This window comes from Alligator mississippiensis, chromosome 6 (assembly GCF_030867095.1).
Source record: "Alligator mississippiensis isolate rAllMis1 chromosome 6, rAllMis1, whole genome shotgun sequence".
Classification (NCBI taxonomy): Eukaryota; Metazoa; Chordata; order Crocodylia; family Alligatoridae; genus Alligator; species Alligator mississippiensis.
The window spans coordinates 25,841,089-25,858,509 of record NC_081829.1 but is presented as its reverse complement, the minus strand read 5'-3'; the positions used below and the strand labels follow the sequence as shown (position 1 = coordinate 25,858,509).

Below are 17,421 nucleotides of genomic sequence, written 5' to 3'. Positions count from 1 at the left end.
TGTCTACCCCTGGCCAGGCCAGTGGGACACTGCCCCTGAGTTCAGGGGAGGATTAAGTCAAAGGAACACAATTCCCCAATAAATCCTTGGACCAAGAAAACCAGATATTATTGAAAAATGCTTGGATAAAGCACCCTTCTGTCTTCCTGTATTCTTCCAGAACTGGTAGAGAGTAGAGTTCACTCTGATCCCTCAGAAAGCTCCAGGCAAGTACATGGGTAATCAGGTCTTGCATTCAAAAGCTTATCTAACTTCATCCCACCTCCCTAGTTAGTCCAATAAAAGATACCACCTAGGAAAGCCTCGTTAACTCGTTAACGAAAGAATAGAAAGTAAGTGCCCTTCTGTGGGTACCCAGCAATGTAAGTTCTTGACTAGGAAAAATATACTGTAGATAGCTGGAGTTGGGTGTGGATTTGGACACCTCAGTCCTAAAGGAGCTTTTGGGAGAGTGGAACCTCTCTCAAATTGTTGTAACAGTTGAACAGCGTGGTAAAGGTATTGAACTGACCTTCAGCTCTTACTGTGAAAGAGAGCAGTGAGGGATGCTAGTATTTTTCCAACAAAATTTACATGCAAACGTGTTTTCTCCTTGCTGTCACCAGAGAGAAGGTATTTCCGTTTTTACCATCTGCAGTCTCAAGGTTTATAGTACTGGCTGCAGCCGTATGTTCTCCTGTCCTGCTTTCTGTTTCCTCGTTGTAAAATGTAGCAAAATGATGAGCAAAATGGAAGTGAAACAGTAATCAAAGAATTAGGGTAGGGGGCCTGTGTGAGAACAGGGTACAAGTTCCTGTGCTCAGCTTGGCTTGGCAGAGACACCCTGCTTTGCCCTTTGTTCCTTCCTGGTGGTTGCAGGCTGCATCAGGAAAGGCAGTTTCAATGGAGCTGCCTTGCTACAGGTCCTCATTAGGGCCTGTCTATAATACAGATATAGAATGGCCTGAATCTGAGAAGGAAAGAAGGATGTCTGACAAAAAAAAAATCTTATGAATGTTCTGGTTGCAGCTTCCCTGACATGGCATGGTATGAAGAGGCTGTTTGCTTTTCCAATTAGTCATTTTAAACATCCAAGTAAACAAGTTAGCAGCACAGCCCTGTTAATACCACAGACATCTGAGAGAGGATTAACAGGGCTTCATGGGATATCAGGTAGATCTTTATCTAGAGCTGCTAAGACAGTGGGGGCCAGTTTTTTTGCCACAAACTACCCCACCTCCCCAGGGCCACTCTGCTCCCTTTCCCCTGCTTAATCAACTGCTCTATTTTTCTGCCCCCTTCCCCTTGCTTCCTGCCCAATCTGGTCCTCTTCTTTCTGCTCCTTGTCTGGTTTGCTGCTCTGGTTTTTGCATCCTGCCCTATCAGCCACTGTGCTGGCTGTCCCTCCCCAATCTGCCAGGTGTCACACACAGAAGCTGCCCATGCCATTTGTGGCATGCATGCCCCAAGTTGACTGCCCCTGGGCTAAGAGATTTACCTGGGAAGATAGGGTCTTTCACCCTTTTATTTAACTATCCAGGACTGCAAAGATACTGACTTTTTTGTTGCTTCTGAACTGATCATTCAGTGCCAACTCTGAAGCTGAAGGCAAGGCCTGAGTGCAGGGACAACTGCTGTGCTGGGCTCAGAAAGTTCATTATCCTTTAACAAACATCCCAGTAAATGTGCAGTTGGACTGTAATGACCCCAGGCATGTCAGGGTTTATTATTGAGGATCATTACTGAAAAATATGCTAATATTTTTTATGCAGAGTGGGTTAGGTAGCTGCAGAGGCACATAAAGTTCACTTTCTTACCACTCATAGCTAGGTCTGATATTCAGCTGGATTTCTTATAATTATAAAGTATAAGATTTTAGCCAGACACTGAAGGAAAGATAAGGGTTGGATCTTTAGCACTCTTAGAATGTGTACAGCTCCAGGGCTCCCAGTTACTCCCAAGGCTGTATGTTAGTGATGAGCAGGAATCCTGGTTTTCTCTGGTTTAAAAAGGTGTTTAATTTAAAACATGGAAAAATGTGGATTTGGGGTTACTTTTTTTTTAAACCAAAAATTGGGGATTTTTTTTAAATCAGAGAAAACCAGGGTTCCTGGTAATGAGAGAGGGGGATTTCTTTCAATGTATATGAAGGGATGGAGGCTTGCTTTCCCTTCTCAGCCATTACTCTGATGTATAATTGCATGGTCCAACATCAGTTCTTAAAATTGATTTAATTACCTCATTTATCAAAAATCTCTGAAGGATATAATGGGCATGTCTACTGAAATGCCCTGGCACTTGCCTCCCTAGCAGGAATTCTGGCATTCCCTATTTGAAAACTGAAAAATCCCTGATAAAAAAAATCCCAAAGTTACTGTAGTGGGCATGTCTACACATGCACTTTAATGCTCATTAGCCTATTTTAATATGAATTAAAGCATCACCAAAAAATGTGCTCTTTCTCTAATGTGCATTAAAATAGGCTAATATGCCTTTTTCTAGTTCCTCTCAATGAAGGGCACTTTTATACATGATCTAAAGGTGAGGAGGCGGCGCTTTAATTTAAGCACCGCTGTGTCTTGTATATCAGTGTCCCCATGCCTAAAACTAAAGCTCATTCAATGAGCTTTAGATAAAGCTCCCCTGCCTCCATTTTTAAGTGTGAGGATGCTGATACACAAGATGCAGGAGACTTCTGGAGCATGGCAATTACCACACTTCAACAGACTCGATCAGTTGAATTGCTGCGTGTTGGGGCAGCCTCCACGCTCATGTATAGGTGCCCAGAGGTACTAAATATAATGTTTGTTAACAAAAATGCATTAATGAATGTGTAGACAAGCCCAGTGATTCTCAGCCAGGGACCTGCCAGACCTGGATGGGGACTGCATGGCCAGTAGAGGCATCTGCCCCTCTGGGCCGGCTGCCAGTGGGCTGTGGCTGCAGAATTAGCCTTTCTGTGGCACTACTGCCATGTGTGCCCCTGCCTGGCTCTCTGGGCAGCTATTGCCTGGAAGATGTTCCCAGCATGGTGGCCTGCTTTGAACTGTCAAAGCTTGTCTTCCTGACCCCAGTTGGCCAGGAGGTCAGCCACCTCCTCTGCCTGGGTCCTGCCACTTGCCTCCCTAGCAGGAATTCTGGCGTTCCCTATTTGAAAACTGAAAAATCCCTGATAAAAAAAATCCCAAAGTCACTCTGTAAAATACCCCAAAATCCATGTTCCTGCACAATTAAAACAAGAGACCACTGCTTGCTCCCTCAACCCCCTGGATTGCTGCCCTGCCCGGCCCCAATCAGCGCCCCCCAAATTTGCAGCGCAGGGATCGGTTTTTTTGTTCCTGCACGTGCCTCTTGCAGCGTCTCAAAGGGCTTTGAGACGCTGCAAGGGGGTGTGTGTGTGTGTGTGTGTGTGTGTGTGTGTGTGTGTGTGTGTGTGGACACACACCCTGGGTTTATCCTCTGAATCATGGTTGCAGCCCTAACTATGCTAACATTGTGTATCACTCTTGAAAGGATCTTGAAGCACCCCAGAGTGCCAGAGCACCTTGGTTAAGTATCACTATCCTGATCTTTGTGACTGGGGAGCTTGTCATCAAGGGGGGAGGTGATTTCAGAAATATAGTAGATACAGTGGTGGTTTGGTTGGAAGCAGGACGCAACTTTTCCCAGGTTTTGTTGTTTGATTCCTAGGAGGGAAACATTTCTTGTAATGAACAAGCATAGGCTGAAAAGGGTCTGCATTAGAGCCCAAAACCTAGGTAGGAAAAGCAAATGCTTCCCTGCAGCTCCCTAAGAAGGGTATCCCTGGGCTCCCCATCTTGGAAAGGACCAGCTGTCTGAAGTGAAGTGGATCAGATGGATAAGTAGTTACAGTTTTTCAGTTTCTGGCCTTAATTCCTCTCTGCTTTCAGGAACTCTGGGAGAAACAAGCAACAAGTTGTAGGAAAGGGACTTGCTTTTTGGATTTTTTTCATGATACCCTTTACTGGACCACCTGGATAGTTGGGGGAGAGGTTAGGTAAGCTTTAGGACACAGAAACTAAAAACAGACAACTGGCTTCCTGCTGTCCTGATCAGGCAGGGCACAGCTGTAGGCTTAAATAGCAGTTAAATTAGCTGCAATTGTTCCAAGGAGAAGTGATTATTTGAATAATTTGCTGGTACTTAATGTGGGACAATGGACCTGTCCATTAGTAAGTTCTGGGGTTTGCCACAAGATAAAATGCTCATATAAGCACCAAGCTGGTTGTCTGATTAAATAAACTTGAGTTCATGGAAGCTTGTGCTCTATATATAGATCTTATATAGTTAGTCTGTAAAGGCACATATTTACCTTATTGGCTTTCTGTCTTTTTTTAGCCAGAGTGCCCTTCCTCAAGCAAGAACTAGTCTTTGCATGGCAGGCTGAGGATTGTAGTTGTAGAAGGGTGAGTGAAGTAGACATTTTGAATAGATGCACAGTATATTTAAGGGTGCATACAGACCTAACACTTGAACAATTCCAAGTATATCACTGATTGGGAACCAGTTCACAGTTGTCTTTAGGCAGAAATATCTAGACATGCATGGCTCAGGATTCTAAGTAGAATGGTCACCTTTTAGGGATTGCATGGCTGCCACAATGCCACCAGGGTATGTATGGCAGAGTAGCCAGCCCATCATGTTTTCCAGAGAGGCGTAGAAGGGTTGCCGGACACTTGGGATCTGTGAGACTTGCTTGCTTGTGGTTCCCAGGGGACTGTGTGCTCAGGGGCTCCCCCAGGATCTGCATGGCTTTTCAACCCCTGCCTCAAAACCTGTGCTGTCCATTTCACCTCCCTCTAGAGCAGGGATGGGCAAAATGCAGCCTGTGGGCCAGATCTGGCCCATGGAGGGGCTTTCTCTGGCCCATGGCAGGTCCCTTGGTCTCACCTGGCCCAGGTGCTGCCAGGCTGTAGAGTGTATTGCAACCCCCTGTGCATGCAGCAAGGCTGCAGCAGCTCTGCAACTGGACTGCCTTTCTAGGCTGTTGCTGCTGCTGGCCTCAGCTCTGTGGTACTGGTGGGGACCAGAGTGCAAAGCCCTAACCCAGTGCACTCACTCTGCACCACTCGGCTGCACTGCGTCCTGCTGCCCCCTGGGCATGCAGCGGGGCTTGGGAGGCTCCTTCCAGCTGCTGGTATTGTTGGCCCCAGCCCCATGGTAATGGCAGGGACCCGCATGCATAGCCCCAACCTAGTGCACCCTGTGCCTGCTCTGGGTTCATCAGTTCAGGCTGAGCAGCAGCAGTGAAAGCTAAGCAGAAACTGTTGCTCAATGTGGGAGGAAAGTGGCCCCTCCCCCTTGCCACTGGCAGGCAGTTCTTGGTGCAGCCACTTGGCACCTACGCAGCGTCAGGCTGCCCTGCGGCTCTGCTGCCATCACCACCATCTCTGGGCTACCCAGCATGGCAGCGCAGAGAAGGTGCAGGGCAGCCCGGAGGCGATGGTGACGGTGGTGGAGCTGCAGGGCAGTCTGGTGCCATGCAGGCTCTGAGTGGCTGCAATGAGAACTGCCTGATGAGGGGAAGGAGCCACTTTCCCCCCATTCTGAGCAACAGTTTCTGTCCAACGTTGCCGCTGCTGCTCAGCCTGGAAGGGCAAGCCCCTGCCCATAGATTCATAGATGTTAGGGTCAGAAGGGACCTCAATAGATCATCGAGTCCGACCCCCTGCATAGGCAGGAAAGAGTGCTGGGTCTAGTTGACCCCAGCTAGATGCTTATCTAACCTCCTCTTGAAGACCCCCAGGGTAGGGGAGAGCACCACCTCCCTTGGGAGCCCATTCCAGACCTTGGCCACTCGAACTGTGAAGAAGTTCTTCCTAATGTCCAATCTAAATCTGCTCTCTGCTAGCTTGTGGCTGTTATTTCTTGTAACCCCCGGGGGCGCCTTGGTGAATAAATCCTCACCAATTCCCTTCTGTGCCCCCGTGATGAACTTATAGGCAGCCACAAGGTCGCCTCTCAACCTTCTCTTGCGGAGGCTGAAAAGGTCCAGTTTCTCTAGTCTCTCCTCGTAGGGCTTGGTCTGCAAGCCCTTAACCATACGAGTGGCCCTTCTCTGGACTCTCTCCAGGTTATCTGCATCCCTCTTGAAGTGAGGCGCCCAGAATTGCACGCAGTACTCCAACTGCAGTCTGACCAGCGCCCGATAGAGGGGAAGTATCACCTCCTTGGATCTATTCATCATGCACCTGCTGATGCATGATAAAGTGCCATTGGCTTTTCTGATGGCTTCGTCACACTGCCGACTCATGTTTATCTTGGAGTCCACTAGGACTCCAAGATCCCTTTCCACTTCCATGCCACCCAGCAGGTCATTCCCTAGGCTGTAGGTATGCTGGACATTTTTCCTCCCTAGGTGCAGCACTTTGCATTTCTCCTTGTTGAATTGCATTCTTTTTTCTGCCCACTTGTCTAACCTGTCCAGGTCTGCTTGCAGCTGTTCCCTGCCCTCCGGCATGTCTACTTCTCCCCATAGCTTTGTGTCATCTGCAAACTTGGACAGAGTACATTTCACTCCCTCGTCCAAGTCGCTGATGAAGACATTAAAGAGTATCGGTCCAAGGACCGAACCCTGCAGGGCCCCGCTGCCCACACCCTTCCAGGTCGAAGCCGACCCATCCACCACGACTCTCTGGGTGCGACCCTCCAGCCAATTCACCATCTGCCAGCAGAAGGGATGGCAGTGCCAAGTTGTACCTCTTACTGCTGCCAGGCAGGCAGGGGTGCCTCGTCATGGAGGTACAGAGCTCCCAGCAGCAGCAACAGACTTCCCCACCTGGTCCCGCTTTGCTCTGCTGTGTCAGGTCTTGCCTGCTGGGCTTCAGAGACAGTAGAAGCATGGCAAGGAGTCCCAGGCTCTCAGCTGGCAGCCTGCATCTGCCTTTCCCCACAGTGGGCTCCATTCTGACTGTGTCGCCCAATGGGGGAGGGGGAGCCAGGCTCTGTGTTGTGCTCCGCCACAGCAGCTGCCTCCTCCTGCAGGCAGCAGCTGGAGTTCAGGCAATACAGGGAGCTGCGGATCTAGGTCCCAGGCCCCATATTGCTGGCAGCTGGGGCCCCTTCCAGCAGGGCTGGGGAAGGTAGGGGGCTGTGATAGGGAGTGAGGGGCACCAGCAGGGGGCTGTGGTTGGGACTGAGAGGGGCAATAGCTTGGGCAGGGGACTGGAATATCAGAGCTGCTCAGTGCAACAAAACGGGGGGGGGGAGTGGTGGATGGAACAAGCGCAGCTGGACCCACGTTGTGGTAAGTGAAAGGGACAGGGGGAGCCCCCTGTAGCCCCCATCCAGTGTTGCCACTGCCCACCCCAAGTGCAGTGCAGTGTACCCCCCTTGGCCACAGCCCATCCTGCCCTGTGCAGATCTGGGGGTACATGTCCCTCCCCCATGCCATCCTGGACGAACAGCGGGAGCTGCCAGATGAGCCACCGGATGAGTGGTGCACGGCAGCAGGAGCCAGCTCTCTTCCCCCCACCTCGTGCACTCAAACGAGCCACGGCTCCATCCAGCTGGGCAGCACCTACCCCAGCCCCACTCCCTTCTTCACCATGGGAGGCATTGGCATTGATCTGCCCCCCCATGCCTCTTCCCTCCCCTTTCACCACAACAGGCTTATCAGCTGCACGCAGCTTTATCGGAAATCAGATCGGTATCGACTAATATGCCTCCTTGAATGTCTTGGCCCCCAAAATGTCTATCGGTGCACCCCCTATTTTGGGGTTCTTAATCATTGAATTTACAATCTTTTTCTTTTTTTTTTAATAAGAGAATTTGTGATTTTTAAACAGAATAAACTATGATCCCTGCTTATAAACAATCCCTGCTTCTGCTCCTGTGATGCAGTCTGTCTGTCCTGCTGAGGCAGGGGGGAAGCTGGGAGCAAGGATTTGGACCGTAGTGTCCTAACTGTGTTTCAGAGCAGCCTCTTGCTCTCTACATGTTGGGGCTGGGGGTGGGGAGTGGTACAGTTTGGGACATGTGGAAAACTGAACAGACACTTGGCAGGGAATGCTGTGTCCCTACGTAATACTGAGCTGGTTCACAGACAACCAGCTGAAAATAGTACTTGATTTCCCTGGTGTGCTTCTGAAACATTCCAGGAAGATTCAGCCCATCTTAGGTGGTCTTTACATCTGGACTCTTGGGCCGCATCCAGACGAGCGCGTATGTTCGGTTCCCCAGGGACAAAAGCAGCGGCACACCTTGTGCTGCTGCTACTTGTCCCCAAGGAATGCCCATGCCACGTGCTGTCTGGTGCACAGCAGGTTACCTTGGATGGGGTAGAGGAGCCTTGGGCCAGCAACTGTGCTGGCCCCAGCAGCCTTACCTGGGGTCCTGAGAGCAGGGGAAGCTGCAGCTGTGGCACTTCCTGCTGTTGGGAGCCTGGCCAGCAGCCAGAGCATGGCTCCAGTGGGCCAGACTCTGGTTTTGAGCAGCACATGTGGCAGCCACGTGTACTGCCACGTTTTTTTTCTGCATGGTTTTTTTTTGACCCCAAGCTTACCTGTGGTCAACACCCCCCGTGATGCAAGTTAGTATGTGTGGTGCCACAGGGGGTTCTGCAGTGCCACGTACTACACAGCTGTGCTCATCTGGACCCAGCCTTGGGGTTTTACATGGATTTAGAACATTCTAAGGTAGGGTTAATGTCTATCCACACCCAAAGAAAGCGTCATTAATCATCCCTAAGAAAATAAGATTAAGAAGACAGTCAATAAGTGTCTGACAAACCTATATCCCTATAAATCTGCAGGCCTAGGGACAACATACCCAAGAACTAAAAGAGAAATTATGAAGGAAATCTTGGCTCTTTTGAAAATTATTGCTAACTTGTGTGGAGTCAGAAGAAGCTTGTAGTGAATTTTCTGGCTCTTATATGATTAATACTGTGGTGGGAAATTTTAATATAGACATTTTGCATGTAATTTCTTGAAAGAATTAATTTACAGTCACAGGGCTTGGTTGCAGTGGCCTGGTGCTAAGGATTAAAACACTTTTAGACTAAAAATAAAATGTTTAGTTTTGTTGTTGTTGTTAATTCTGCACAGCTTTCAATGTAAAGGTGTACAAAAAAGCTGCATTACTGCTACTTAATATTCTTGCACATTAATGAGAATGTTCAGACTACAATGGCAAAAGATACACACTGGGATCCCTTTCAGGTATGGAGCCCAAATGTTTTTAAATGTTCTAGATGTCCTTTAAACACATGCTCACTCCTTTTGAGGGATGCAGCTATTGATTCCTTAAGTGCATTAAAAAATGATTGGCACTCTGTCCTTTATCCATTGCTGGGCAATAACATCATCTTAATGTATGTTGTGCTTTTCTTTCTGAATAACTCTAGTGCCCTTTTCAAGCCGTATGTGAAGGAAAATGTTTTTAGCATACAGTGCTTATGAGATGCAGCCATGTCTGGGGTTAAACAGCATCTTGTTAGGCATCACAAAACTGTACAATAGGATGTGAAGCATACTAGGGAACCTAATTTGGGTTGAATTACATTTTTCCATTCAGTAGGAAAATGGCCGGGTCCTAACATGTAACCTCAACTTTCCCTCCTTTGGCTTCAAGCTGGCTTTTTTTTTTTTGTCTTTCCAACATGAGACAGTAAAAAAGAATCACTTTAGAGGTGATTCACTGCAGCTATTCATGATCTATGTAGATAAAAGATCCTGGCTGGTGTGAAACAGGGTGACATCCTGAGATGTGTATGGATTGAGAGTGGGTAACTGAGACAGCCAAAGCAGCTGTGTTTCTGATTGTAGCATAGTACATGTCTGGGGGGGAGCCCTAGAAAGGTACTGTCTGCCTAGTAGTGGGTACAGGCTTTAAATCAGTTAGGTTCAGGCTTCCTGTAATGTTCTTTTTAATATCCTTCCATAATGTTCCCTTATTAAATTGCATTGTTAAATTCATTGCAAGTTTTTAGTATCTTATTGCAGAAGTGTTTGCTCTGTGCTTTCTGTCAGTTTCTGTTAAAATAAGCTCTCTGGAGATGTATGCCGGTTTGTCATCTTGCCTGAAAACCTTCTCCCCCAACCTTCTGTCTATGAAGTAATAAAAGTTTTAAGTACACCTTGTGCTTTACATCTTAAAAGCCTTGTAAGTTGCTCTAGCCATAACCTCCCTCCTTCCTCTGATATAGCCTGCATGACTCTATTCTAAAATCTCATTTCATATTCCATTTCAAAATACAAAAGAGCCCTCATGTATTAATCTGTCAGGGGCTTATTTAATTGGGCTCAGCTTTTTTTGTGAAGCATCTTTAGATTTGCTGTATTCAGAACACATTCTCGGATGTATTTATTTAATTTGGCATGTTTGTTTTTCCCTTTTGGTGCACTAGGAGTTGATCTTGTTAGTGGGTTTATTTCTGTATCAGAAATTACTATAGGAGGGCCCCAATATGATTGACATGGGGCTCGTTTATGGTAGGAAATGTATTTTCCTGTAATGAGATCTGTCCATTGAACAGGTATCAGTTTAGGGGACTCTGAGCTACAGTATGGCAATGGGAGTAATTTTTCATTAGTGAATAAATTTCCCTGGGTTAGCTTCTTTCACTTTGTCAGCTTCGTGCCTGAAGGCAACCATAAATATGTGACAGCTTCAGAAGACAAACTCCCCCCAGCAACATATCAGTGTGGACTGGGGTGTCAGGCGCTGCTGTCTGTGTAGGTAAGCTCTGTTCCTTCCCTCCCTCTCTCCCTCCCTCTCAAATCCCTCCCACTCCTTACCTTATTGATGTGGCTTTTTGTGCTGTCATTCTCCCTGGCAGTACATTTTTAGCTTCCCTCCTCTTGACTCTCTCAGCACTGCAACAAAAGCGAAGCTTGTTTCAGTGGCACAGCAGCACCAAACTGTGCTGGTTTGGGAGTGGGTGGGAGGAAGCCTGGGGGTTCTCTGCACCCCATTCCACATTTGAACCAACAGCGAGCTTATGTAGTCACTTCACAAGAAATGCTTTTGAAACACCGCCAGATGTGTCAGCTGCTGTGTGAAGGGAGTTGAAAGCCTCACTGTGGATAGATGCTTGAAAAGGAGCTCTTGGGTTTGCATGTGCCACAACTGTCTGAACTCTGGATCATGCCTCCCTCTGCCTTCTTCTGGATGCTGCCACCTTCAGTTTCTTCTCCTTGCTCCTGGGATTTCAGAGAGTAACATGGAAGCTTTTCAGAGAGGAACTGAAATGAGAGAGCATCTGGGGACACCAGAGCTGTGGTGCTGGCTCCTGTATGGGACCCTGTTTTGCCCACCTGTGGCTGCAGTCTCTGCCTGCTGGCTTCTGCCTGCCTGGTACACATCATGCTTAGCAACGAAGCTGTCTTTTCCAGTGTGAATTTATTGACATTTTTCTGCATGTGTGTAAAATTCCAATGTCCTCCTGTTCACTAACTGATTTGAGAGGTTTTGTCAACTCCAAGGGAAGAAAAGACAGACACTGCTGCCAGTGACTATTCAGCCATCTACTTCTGTGTAGCCTAGCTGCCCTTTCCAGGAAGGACAAACTCTTTTCATATGGGATTTTGTGAGGAGCTGCTCTAGGGCTCTCACTCTTCTTTGCTTTCCTTTTGGCTCAGTGTGTTTCCTTGGCTTGCTGTCTGTCAGCGTTACAACTTATCAGACCAGGATTTCCAGACATCTTTGAGAAATCATGCTTCTCCCTGGTTTGTAAAGGTAGGCATTGGAAGCCATTTGTTCAAGATATTGCAGTAATTGTTCTGTTCTGTCTACAAAGGAACTTCTTTCTTGTTTCCCTTTGTGCTCCATAATTTGAGTCTTAATTTAACAAGTCATTGTCTGCAAGGGCTGTACTGTCAGACAAGTGATGTAGAGACTGTTGGCCAGTGAATGTGTTAGGTGATACAGTAAGGGAACTCTGCCGGGCTGTGTCTGATACCAAAATGTGGTATCGCTGGTTTGCTACATTCCATGGCTATTAAGTCTCTTTGTTAGTTCTCTCTCCTTCTCCTCTCCTCTGCCCCTCTCTTTTTCTGTCTTTTGGCTTGCTACTGGGTTATATTTAGTTTCTGAAATATGCAGGATGAAAGGAAGGATCTGATTGGCCAGTAAGGAGTTCAGATGCCTTTCTTGGTAGCTCACAATGAACCTGAACAGCATAGGGTTCCTGACAAAACTGCACCCTTTCTCCTAGGCTGTTCTTCCTTGTCACTACACAGTAACATAATCTTGACCCTTCTCCTGCAGTCATTTTTTTTCTTTGGTTACCAGATTGCTCTGGGGAGGAGGAACAAATTGCAGCAGCGTTAGTAACTCATGAAATCATTGCAAAGATCAGAGGAGTTAGAGATGAAAAATTAGAAAATCAGATCATACCTTGTCTATCCCCAAGGGCTAGTGCAGGGTTGTTCCTTACAGTATGTGTTCTAGTGCTTTGTTATCCAGCCACCTAAATACTCATTTTCATCTTGGGAGCAAAACTAGGCTCAAAATTAATATTTGGCCATTTGAAAGTTTGGACAGGAAAATCCTCAGATGTTTGTGAAGAAAGGGGAGTAGCATTAGTAAAAGAAAAGCTGTAAATAACTCTGAGTCAAGATAACTGAATCAGAACTTTAATGCTGGGTTTTCTTGGGGAGGCTGTTTTGAATAGCCCTGTTGCTGCTCTGAGGAGTTCTCACCTGTTATGAGGCTCTGCAATGCAGCTGCCATCCTGCTGGTCCAGGCGCATTACAAGAAACTTGGTTTAGTGACTATTAAAAATGTTCCTTAATTAACCAGGCAAGAGGGCCAGCAGCACTCTCCCTGTGCCATTGCTAAATGTTGCTGGCATGGGAAGCAAGGGGCTGGCCCTGGGATTTAAGCCAGAAACCTTTCATTGAGCCAGCCATGATCCCAGATTCTTAGTTTTCAACTCCTGTCATAATAAAGAGGGTAAAGATGGGAATGCTGGTTTTCAGATAATTGCATAAACATGGTTCTCCAGAATACCACCCAGTCCTGGTAATGGGAGTATGTTGAAGACAAGAGAGTTTTCAGGGTGCTCTTCTTGCTTTACTTCTTTTGCTATTTTAAATGTAGGTGAAGGGTGGGTGGTGGATGGAGGATGAAGAAGGTTTCCTGTTTCACTGCTGCAATTATCTGGCTGCACCCATATAAGGCTTATCTGCTTTGAACACTTATAGCTATAAAAATAAAAAATTTTCTTTCTGTTCTCCATCATTCTCAATCATCTGGAACTAATGCATACAGTTTTCCCCTCTTACATAGGTTCTCAGAAGTGTAATGAAACTAAACCCTATGTAGTTTGAATAATTAGCCCTGTTACTATCTGCAGCACTGAAACAACTGTGTTATGTGCCCAGGAATGTATTCCAGGTTGTGTAGCTACGATATGGCAAAAATACTTTCTGGGTAATGCAACCATATGCTTCAAAACACAGTTACAATCTTGTCACATGACCTCGCATCCTGTCAGGAGAGATTGCATCAGGGTGTGTGTGGGTATTTCATAGAAAATCATAGAAAGTTAGGGTTGGAAGGGACCTTTGGAGGTCATCTAGTCCAACCCCCTGCTCAAAGCAGGACCATCCCCAGCTATATCATCCCAGCCAAGGCTTTGTCTAGCCAGGTCTTAACCCCCAAGGATGGAGATTCCACCACCTCTCTGGGTAACCTGTTCCAGTGTTTTACTACCCTCCAAGTGAGAGTTTTTCCCCAATATCTAACCTAAATTTCCTTGTTATGTCATCTGCCAGCACTAAGAACAGTGTAGCTCTATCTTCTTTGGAACCACCCTTCAGGTAGTTGAAGGCTGCTGTTATGCCAACTCTGAGTCTTCGCTTCTATAGACTAAATAAGCCCAGTTCCCTCAGCCTCTCCTCACAAGTCATGTTCCCCAGCCCCCTAAACATTTTCATTGCCCTCTGCTGGACTCTCTTCAATTTGTCCACATCCTTTCTGTAGTAGGGGGCCCAAAACTAGATGCAGTACTCCACATGTGGCCTTACCCGTGCTGAATAGAGGGGAACAATCACTTCCCTCAATCTGCTGGCAACACCCCTGCTGGTGTAGCCCAGTATGCTGTTAGCCTTCTTTGTATCAAGGGCACACTGTTGGCTCATATTCAGCTTACTGTCCACTGTAACCACCAATTCTCTTTCCACAGAGCTGCTGTATAGCCACTTGGTCCCCAGCCTGTGCTGGTGCATGAGATTGTTCTGTCCTTAGTGCAGAACTTATTGAACCTCATGAGATTTTTTTTGGCCCAATCCTCCAATTTGTTGAGGTCTCTCTGAATCCAAGCCCTACCCTTCTATTTATCTACTACTCCCCCCCAGCTTAGTGTCATCTACAAACTAGCTGAGGGTGCATTCTATGCATCTTCCAGGTCATGGATGAAGATATTGAACAAAACATCTCAAAAGTATTTCTGTAGTTTCAAGTTTGATACCTCTCTGCCCTTTCAAGCAGTCTTCATGTGGGACAGTGGACTACCTCTGTATATCTGCATTAGAATGACGTGGATATTTCATTGTCACATGAGTGCATGCTTTCTTGAGGGAGTTTTCCTGTGCCGGGAAAAACTGGGGTCTATTAGAAAACATTTGGACTATCCCTTACAGCCTGAGATAATTATCTTTTTCCCTTGTGGACCCTTTAAGCATGCTGGGTCATGCATCTTTATCACAAGCCCATCAACCAAGTGCATGCATGCTCTCACATCTTTGCCAGCAGCATCTTCTGTCATGCAGAATGAGTGAATGTGAAGCTCATTTCAACTAGTTATCCAGGTATAACTCCTAATGCTTAGTTGCTGGAGAATATGCAGAATCCTGTCCTGAGTGTGGGGAGTAGTAGTGGGTAGAGCAACCCTGATGTTGATCTCAAAAGGGTACTGGAATCCCAGTAACTGGTGTTCCTGGAGCTGTCTTTTTTCCTATTAATTCATACAAAGCATTGCAGAGTTTGGTAGCAGGATAAGAAGCAAAGTTTATGAAATACGTCTGCTCATATACATTAGGATGAGCCCAGGCATGAGGTGAAAGGAAGGCTGAGAGCTCTTTATTATCTAATATTCCCTCAGGGCAGTAGCAGACTCATTGTAGAGCAAGCCAGCCAGGCACAGAGGCTGGCAGAGAGACAAAGAGAGCACACATTGTTCTCAGAATACACTGGTACTGGAATGTTTCATTGTGAATTTGAAGCTATCTTTAATGTAAAATATTCCTCCAAGGGATTTGTTTTCGTTGCTAACCATTTCAGAAGTCACATCCTATCCAACACAGTGCCTTCTCCCAGACAAAAGGCAGTCAAGTTAGGGCTTCATTCAAAGAAAGATGTGCTTGCCTTAACCCCAACGTGTACCAAGGGGGAAATGTGAAGTCTCTGTTCCGTAAAAACAGGACACAGGGGTGGGTGAACGAGAAGCCAAATGGAAAAATAAGCCTGTTCATTTGCTATATCTTCTTCTTTGAAGGAGATTTTATTTGGTATTCTCTTATCCTTAATGGCCACTCAGTGGTACTTGCTTTGTATTTCTCCAGTGAGGAGACTTTGGCAGTGGGAAGGGTTTCTTTTTTTACTGAAAATTAAAATACACATGTTATCAGTGTGGAGACCGCACTGCTCTCTAGGGGAGGAGGGAGGCGAGGAGGAAGGTATCTCACTGAAAACTCCAGTGGCCCCTCTCCAGAGGAAGGGAGAGGTGAGTCACCATGGCATGTGGTTGGGACAGAAAAGGAGGAAAGGCCTAGTTCTGTTAGCTCACTTCACCTACATTGATTGAAACCAGCCTGCTACTTAGATTTGGTTTCATAGTCTGGCCAGATGCATGGAGGAAAGTCGATATCTCTCTGCAACAGGAAAGTCGATATCTCTGTAAAAGGTAGGGGGCTCCAAGTATCGATTCCTTTTTTTTTTGGAGGGGGGGTACTTAGTGCATTTGCAAAGTCCTGTGTATTCTTCATATATGAGACTTTTTACAAAACAAGTACACACTTGTGTCCTTCCCCCAAGAAATTAATGAATGCCATAGCTAGCAGCTAAACTCCAGGGCCGTGCCAGACTGGCAAGTGATGGTGCAGTACAGGAACCAAGATAAGTAAATTGGTGCAGGGGTGAGAAAAATAATTTTGCTTACCGCTTCTGTGGGACTGTTACAAATGAGCAAGTAAAGGCTGAATATTTTTCATTTAATTAGAAACTACTGAAGAATTTACCACCTTCTAGCCATCTCGATTCTCATATTCTGGAATGTATACAGCACAGGTTTCAAACATATGGTCTATGGGCCAGATCCTACCTGTGGAGCCCTACTGTCTGGCCTCCAGTGCTGCTCCTGATCCAGTTCAGACCCTCCTGCAATATACCTGATCTGGTGGCTCTAGCCAGTCTGGGCACTGAGCTACATGTGGCACAGATCCCAAAGTTGCTGGATTGGGTGCAGTGTACAGTGAACGCTCCACCAGTCTAGGACCCACTTTACATGTGGTGCATATAGGTGCCACATGCAGCATGGATCTCAGACTGCCTGGAGCTGGCACTGCATGCAGCACAATTCCAGAGTTGCCAGTGAAGCCACTGCGTGCAGCATAGTTGCCCCTCTGGACTGCACTGCACATGGCACCTCTTCTAACCACTCCAGGATCAATGCCGCATACATCATGGGTCCCAGACTGGTTGTAGGAGCTGCTAGATTAGGTATGCTGGGGAAGGGGTCTGTAGGCCAGATCCGGCTGGCAGAACAAACCCATGCCACTCATCTAGACCCAGGGCCAAATGAGTTTGACACTCCTAGTATACAGTATAGCAGTTCCTCTTACTATGAAACTGAAATGTATGTTTCATGTAAGAGTATTAGTTCATGCCAACATCATGCTTTCCACCTAGGAAGCTCAAAGTCCTATTCAGACATCAGTCCTCAGAGCACTTTTGTGTACTTTTGTCCCTGTTCACAGATGTGGAAACTGGGGCACAAGAAGATAAGGCTCACACGTGGTCATTCATAAAGTCAAAGGCAGAGCTGAGAATAGAACCCAAAAGTCCTAGCTCTGATTTCCAGCTTCAGTAGTGATTTTCCACTCCTTTCCAAAGGGTGCATTATAATAGCTCTCAAAATGGTTTGTCACCTTGTAAACTAGTGCTTGTGGACTGGAGACCAAACAAGAACCAAAGAGCCCCATATATCCTCCTGTATCTGTCTCTGTGAAAGTCCTACCGTTCCCTCCTCCTCTCCCCTCTGTGTTCAAGGAGAGCTGGAGGCTGATGTAGTGCTGAAAGGGCCTTCCTCTCATCAGTGATTCAGCCTTGGATGCTGGCTTCTTTAGTTTTGATCCTTACTAGCTTTTTGTCTTGTCTCCAGATTCTTCATGTCTGTTTGCTCAGGAGAAATTACTGTCTGATAATCTCTACAGAAGAGGGAAAATGTGGACCTCTGGGGTGTCTGTGTGTGGGAAT

General features: G+C 46.7%; 1 protein-coding gene across 6 annotated transcripts in view; it reads left to right on the top strand.

Moving 5' to 3' along the window:
• NDST2 (N-deacetylase and N-sulfotransferase 2) overlaps positions 1-17,421 on the top strand; it is a 246,320-nt gene that overhangs the window by 156,782 nt on the left and 72,117 nt on the right. The window contains exon 1 of one of the 6 annotated variants that reach the window (XM_019497108.2): positions 10,834-11,679. The exons of the other annotated variants lie outside the window; for them this stretch is intronic. The gene's annotated coding sequence lies outside the window, so the exon portion shown is untranslated. Of the gene's footprint in view, positions 1-10,833; positions 11,680-17,421 lie in introns of those variants that run through there. 6 annotated transcript variants of the gene reach the window in all.